This window comes from Zeus faber, assembly GCF_960531495.2.
Source record: "Zeus faber genome assembly, chromosome: 2".
Taxonomy (NCBI): domain Eukaryota; kingdom Metazoa; phylum Chordata; class Actinopteri; order Zeiformes; family Zeidae; genus Zeus; species Zeus faber.
In genome coordinates this window covers 10,649,283-10,656,782 of record NC_137189.1, presented here as the reverse complement: position 1 = coordinate 10,656,782, position 7,500 = coordinate 10,649,283, and the positions used below count along the sequence as shown (strand labels likewise).

The window sequence follows — 7,500 nt, the reverse complement described above, 5'->3', positions numbered from 1 at the left end:
TCTTTACCCCCTCTCTCTCCCCTCTCCCTCTCCACCCCCCCCCCCCCTCTCTTGTTCTCTCTCCCTCTCTCCGTTACCACCCCCCGCCCCCCCCCCTGCTGCCATGTCATGTCGTGGTGTAAAAGTTGTGTGAATGTGAACATCGGAATCTGAATCGGAGTAAGTAACTCACACACCCCCAAACAAACAAATTTGTTTGGTCGTTTTCCGTCTGTTCTCCTGCTCCTCTGTTCTTTCTTGTGTCGGTCGTCGTTCTGCTGTCGGTTTGGACCGTCGCTCGGCCACAGATGGTAAATCACACAAAGACTAACAGAAACAGAAGCAGCCTCTCTTCCGCTACCGGCCTCCTCTTTTATTTTGTGTGTGTGTGTCTCTCTCTCTCTGATTCTAGATCTTCCTCCCTTTATTTCTTCATCTCTCCTTTCATTCCTTTCCCCCAAATATGTCAACCGGAACCACACAAAAGAAAGGTCGCAGGGTGGAGTAAAAAGAAAGGCGCCCCGTGCTGTGCTGTCACTCGGCGCTTTTGGGCGAGCTGACGAGGAGAAGGGGGGACGGGAGCGAAAAAGAGGGGAACAGGCAGGGAGGATAGAAGATAGGGATGGGAGAGGGGTTTAGGGGAGAGATGAGGGGCTTAATTCTAAAGCCCACATCAATGAACCAAGCGGCGCTACCTGCGGCGACGAGGTGCAACCCAACCACGGAAAAACGAGACTGAATTTAAAAAATAAATTAAAGACGTTGATCCAAACAACAATGGGTTCACAGCAAACTGGAGTCTGCGCTGGAACAGGGACCGGCCTGAAGGAGCAAGAATAAAGAGAATAATGAGGATAATGAGGAAAAAGCACGACGCTTTTTCCCTCTTGATTTCAGGCTGGAGTTAAATCCCAGAAGCACCAACCTGGCGGGCGATTAATTGTCATACAAATAATTGCGATCAACAATGTAATTGTCTTTTTTCGCTCACTTGATGCCATTATAATAGTGGCATAAAATAAAACTCGTATCAACACATGTCTACTTATTGCAGGAGAGCCATTTTTTCACAATGAAGACTGGACAGTTCCTTTTTCCTCCTCTCTATGTTCCTACTTTCACGTCGTACTTATTGCAACATTTCTAACGCTGGTTTGAAATGCCCCTTCAATTTTTATTCAAAGACATGATTGTGGAATCTACCGTTTTTCCAAAACGACCGTGATTGGCAGAAAGCAATTGCGACCAGGGGATTATGTCATACTGTAATTGTGACAGCTCTCACAAGATTTCGGGAGACGTTTGTTGAATTTGCAAATTGCCCGCTTCACACACACTGCACTGTTTTAATAATATTCTAATCGTACTGTGATTATTGTTCATTTTTGTTCATATTTAAACTAAAATAATGTGACTTTCTTTAATTCTTTAATTAAGTCTAACTGCTCTAGTCAGGAACAGTATATATATAACACATTACAAATGCATGTATATGTATATGTTTATATATGTATATTGACATTTTTTCCCAATTTTTATTCTTATCACTTGAGTAATATCTATCTATCTATCTATCTATCTATCTATCTATCTATCTGGAACATGAAACCCATACATAACAGCATGCTGTTCAGAGGATTTCCAGAAACATTGAAATAATCAGGGACAGTTGTTACATCAGAAAAGGAGATTTCCCAGAGGACGTGCGACTTAAGGAAGGTTTGTTTCAACACATTTCACACAAGAAACAATGTATTCTGGAAGCATGATAATGACAAGGTGCCCAACCTATAGGCGTCACATGATCTATTGTCCCTATAGCAACTACTATGTACTGCTGCGAGGTGACAGGTCTCCGTGGCAACCAGATGTTTTCGGTGTCAGGACCAAGATATCATTAACGCTAAATCCTCTTGCCATTGTGATATGATTTACAGAGAGGGCTTGTGGGAAATGTTTTATGTTGATTATCATAATAAGATTGTGTTTTCTATATTTATATAAAAAATTTAGACAGCACTCATTTATATAAAAATATTTTAGCAACGTTACAAAACAAAATTGAGCTTTTACAGGGAAGGCGGGCGGATCTCCTTCGGTATGTATGATCATCATTGACACAATAAACAACTTTAAATTGAAGTCAGGGAGAGGGAGAGAGAGGGAAGGGGAATGTGAGCGTGTTGGATAGAGTGGGAAGGGGAAGATGGAGAACGGGAGAGATGGAGACGGTAACGATGTCATGACCAAAACAGCAATTTTGTTTTTTTTCTTTTCTTTGCTTTGTCCTAACGCGCACAATTGTGTTGGAGTGTATTTTTTGAAGAGTGTTTGGAGTGTATCGCAGCTGTCAAGGGTTCAGTTTACATGGTTCCCGATCAACCACTGCAGGTGGAAGGGAAGAGAGAGAGAGAGGGAGAGAGAGAGAGAGAGAGAGAGAGAGATTATAGTAAAGATAGTAGGGATGCACCATTTTAATGACAGTACTGACAAAACCAAACTTTAACTTGGTACTGATCTGACCCATTATCCTTACTGAGCAGTTTAGAGTAACACTGTATATTTGCATCAATAGAACATAATGATGAATACATATTAGTTTATGTCTCTGTTACAGTCATCTACCAAACTTCTATGTGTCAAAATAACAGATATGAGACCACTATCCAATACCAGTATCATAATCCCTTAATCTCTAGAAAGAGAAAATAAGACAGAAAAGACAATGGGTTTAAGGGGGAAGTGAAAGGTCCCGGAGACAAAGGATGTAAAAGCTAAAAAGAAATAAACAACAATTTCTGCTCCAACACTTCTACCCTTATCCGTCAAAACCCCCTGGGAAGACTTTCACATTCGACAACAACAGCAAGACGGTTTGTTCCAAATAATTTCCTTCTCTAAACACTGTGGAGGCAGACGGATACGAATTGAAGATAAGAGATGTAAAAATAGCGACAGGATGTGTTGAAATTAAAACTGATGAGAGAACAGAGATAAGAGGAGAGGCTATGAGAGAAAGAAAGACGGCTGAGATAAGAGAAAACACTTTCATGTCTATTATTACAGACTTGAGGGACAAAGAGAAAACCAGGCGGGAAAAGAGATCAAAGACTCCCCCGCTGTTGCAGAAAAGGTCAATCTGGCAAGACACCGTGGAGCGAGAAGGTGAACACAGAACCGGTCGCTCAAATGTCGCACCAGTCAAGCGTACAAGACCATTACGGCCACACGTTCATCTTGCTGCTAAATGGTATTTTATATTCCACCTGCCCCTGGTCTAAATGTACTGAAACTGACTCTGTAGTGCTACTGTAGTGTTCTGAAACATGAGCCAGCAGTGCAATGCACTGTGCCACCGTACCCACAATAGTAGTATAGTATAGTTGTATTGTATAGTAGTATAGTATAGTATAGCATATTAGTACAGTACAGTTGTATAGTATAGTTTAGCAGTATAGTTTAGTATAGTAGTATAGTATAGTTATGTAGTTATATATCAGTAAAGTATAGTAGTACTGTATAGTATAGTTGTATAGTATAGTATAGCAGTATAGTATAGTAGTACAGTATAGTTGTACAGTATAATATAGTTGTATTGTATGGCAGTATAGTACAGTTTGTATGTGTGGCACAACGCTACTTGCTGTACAATCACTACACTGCTTTGTGACATGCCAGGACTTCTACTCTGTGATTTTTTGGTATTTTAAGAGCTTATAGAGATTATTGTACATTATCACCAGGTGTCATGTGGCACGGTGGCACAGTGCATTGCACTGCTGCCTCACAGCAAGAAGGTCCTGGGTTTCATTCCTGCCTGGGGCGCTGCTGGCACCGCGCTCTAGCGGGTTATCTCCCAAATAGGAGCCTTTCTGTGTGGAGTTTGCATGTTCTCCCCGTGCTCACATGGGGTTTCCTCCACCCAAGGTCAGTAAGGACCCCCACCAAAAACATGCACACATCATCGTCCGAACCAGCAATGGACATATGGAACCAGGTCCCAAGGTGCATCGACGAATGCGGCCCACTGCCCCACTTCCCCCTAGAGCAAGGACAAGCCAGGATGGGGAAAAATGCAGAGGCCACATTTCACCAGCCGCCACCCAAAGCATGTGCGTACGTCAAAAAAAGATGGTTCTTCTTCATGACATTTCACTGCATCTACGTGTGACAAACTCAAACTTGTATGGTAGTACAATATAGTATCATTTTCTGTGGTTGGAGTTGCCTTTAAGCTGTTTTTGTTGTTGTTGCTGCTGCTTTTGTTGTTGCTGTTGTTTCAGGGGCATTCTTTTGTAATGACCGGCTGACAACTACATTCTCTCTTTGTTTTTTGTATTCCTTTGTAAAGCGCATTGTGTTGCCCTGGTATGAAATGCACTCTATAAATAATGTGTGACTTGACTTGACGATAGAGTAGCAGTTTAGTATCGTAGTATAGTATAAATGTATAGTATGGTATAGCAGTATAGGTTAGTATAGTAGTATCGTATAGTTATATAGTATAGTATAACGGCATAGTATAGTAGTATAGTATGGTTGTATAGTATAGGATAGCAGTATAGTATAGTTGTACTGTATGGTATAGTTGTATAGTATAGTATAGCAGTATTGTATAGTAGTATTGTTGTATAGTATAGCATAGAAGTACAGCATAGTTGTATGGTATAGCAGTATAGTATAGTTGTATAGTATAGTAACGGTAGTATAGTATAGCAGTATAGTATAGTATAGTATAGTAGTATAATATAGTTGTATAGTATAGCAGTATAATATAGTAGTATAGTATAGTTGTATAGTATAGTAACAGTAGTACAGTGGTACCTCGACTTACAACCGCATCTACTTATGACTAATCCAAGATACGAGTAGCGATAGTCGCGAAAATTTGTATCGACTTGCGACCGACTGCTCCAAGATACGACCGTGGAAATTTGCAGTTGGTGCGTTGGCGGCCAGTCAGCAGTCAGTCAGCAGTCAGTCAGCAGTCAGTTAGCAGTCAGTTAGCAGTCAGTTAGCAGTCAGTTAGCAGTCAGTCAGCAGCCAGTCAGCAGTCAGTCAGCAGTCAGTCAGCAGTCAGTCAGCAGCCAGTCAGCAGTCAGTCAGCAGTCAGTCAGCAGTCAGTCAGCAGTCAGTCAGCGGGCGACCTCCGTCAAGTGTGCACGTAGTTTGTGGCTTATTGATATTTTTTTCATATTTACTGTGTTTTTGTTGTGTATTTTGTTTATTTTCACCCGTCATGATGAGTCCTAAGAAGAAGGAGGATGGGAAAAAGAAAAAGGCAATGATTCCCATTGAAACTAAGAAGGAAATCATAGGAAAATATGAGCGTGGTGTATATGGGAAAAATTGCTTCGACATACAACTGTTTTAACATACGACCGTTCTCATAGAACAAATTACAGTCGTAAGCCGAGGTACCACTGTATAGTATAGCAGTATATTATAGTAAAGTATAGTAGTATAGGATAGTAGTTTATTATAGTATAGCGTAGTAGAGTATAGCAGAATAATATGGTATTATAGTATAGTATAGTGTAGTAGAGTGTGGTAGCATAGTATAGGAGTAAATTATAGTATAGTGTAGTAGAGCATAGTAGTATAGTATAGTAGTATATAATAGTATAGTGTAGTAGAGTTTAGTAGTATAGATTAGTAGTATAGTGGCTTGTGATAGAAAGGTCCATTTAATTTGCAAGGCCTATTGTTGACACAGTTTTTATTGAAACATACCGGCAAATAAGAGTTTTTATTATGACAAAATTAAGCAGTTTATTTGTTGTGTTTTAGAGGGGAGCACCAGATTACTTAATATACTTTCTTAACTTAATTTTATTTACTTAATTAAATTTAAATTGAGATTCGGGAGGGTGCATTTACATGGTAATATTATTAATCTCCCATACAACGGTGAATTTTAGTTCCCGGACCAGTTCTAACCTTGAGCTCAGTATTTGCAAAACGAAAAGGAAATTGGTATTGAAGAAAGTATCGTTGAGGAACGAGAGTCAAAGTAACGGTGTGTGGAGCTACTGAACACTTAAGATAAGATAGCAAACAATGGATACCACTTCATTAATCGCCAAGGGAGATAGATCTAGGTGTTGCAGCAGCAGAAAGTTGACAGAACAGCACCGGTCAAAACAGAGATCAAAATAAAAAATAAAATATGCCCAGCTACCCCTCTATGATGAACCCAAGTTAACACGTGTGGCGCTGACTACGTTCACTTGAGACCCAAAAACTGGCAGGTGGCAGGTACGCTAAAGTAAGTATATAGAACAGAAAAGTTAAGGCCTCATAAAAGGCGCTTTTCCTCCAGAGATCCTCCAGAGTTCGGAGGATCCCAGTGACCGTCTGATAGATGAAGTGATCAGCAGCTCGGGAAAGCGGGAAAGGGCCGTGCAGATCCTCAAACGTGATCAGCAGAAAGTCAAAAGTCCATTCTCACAGGGAGCCACGGAAGGGAGGGGAGAATCGGGGCGATATGGGATCAGCCTGGCAGCCGCATCTTAGAGCGGCTGTGGGAGAGGCAGCAAAGCTTGGTTAAGGCAGGTGAAGAGGGCAGACCGGAAATAAGAAGGTTGCTGTTGGACTGGGGGCGTAGAGGTGTCCTGTTGGTTCTGTGGTTCCTTGGGCATAGTTTCCGTGGGGGATGGTAAGAGTCGCACAAAGGCATGTAGTGGCTGCCGAAATGACATACTAGCACACCATCTAGTACGGCGGATTAGTATGTGAACGTTTTTAGTACGTCTGAACCCATTTTATGCATGAATACTACACAAATGATGGCCTACTACATCTGGTGAAATATTGTAGTATGAAAACACTGCATACTAAGCTGGCAAGCACATCCCACAATGCATCGTGAGGACAATTAAAAGTTTCTATGAAGCACTGTCATCAACTGTTAGGAGGTGGCGCCGCAGTATGACGATGTAGTATGTCCAAGAAGCCATTGTTCTTGTTATTCACAGACTAAAGTATGCTGAGCGATAATATGAACATGTTGCACGTAGTACGCAGGACGCCATTTCGGATGCAGGGCCGGTCTGCGTGAATAGATGCGAGGGAATGTGTGCACGTGTTTGTATCAAGGAGAGAGCAAGGTCAGAGTGAGACTTGACAGTCATCCAGTGTCTGTTCCAGATTGTTCCATCCATCCCAGCACTTTCCACTAAATCTTTACCTTTTTCATCAATTCCCACTGTATGGGATGCTATCTTGACCCGCATGCCTCCTCATAAAAGTGTGTAACATCTTTCTGTGAGCGCGCTACTGTTTAATCATTTTGTTTCTTGATTGATTCATCAGATTTTCCAGGCCAGGCGCTCGTGCGTGAATGAGTCATTTGATCATTCTCACAGTCCCAGGGGTCACTGAGGCGCCCACTCTGCTGTCCTGCTTTGCCCTGGTTATGGAGCCTGGAGACGGGGAACTCTGACGTCATCGCTGCCTGTTTCGGCCCGGGGAGTCTCTGCTGTGGTTTGTTAATGTTCTCATAATGACCAGACTATAATA

The 7,500-nt window shown here is 41.7% G+C and overlaps 1 protein-coding gene across 1 annotated transcript in view; it reads right to left on the bottom strand.

Annotated features, from left to right (window-relative positions):
• The window catches only part of tmem200a (transmembrane protein 200A), a gene marked incomplete at its 3' end in the record, with an annotated part of 15,972 nt that overhangs the window by 7,752 nt on the left and 720 nt on the right, over nucleotides 1-7,500 (bottom strand). The gene's annotated exons all lie outside the window — the stretch shown is intronic.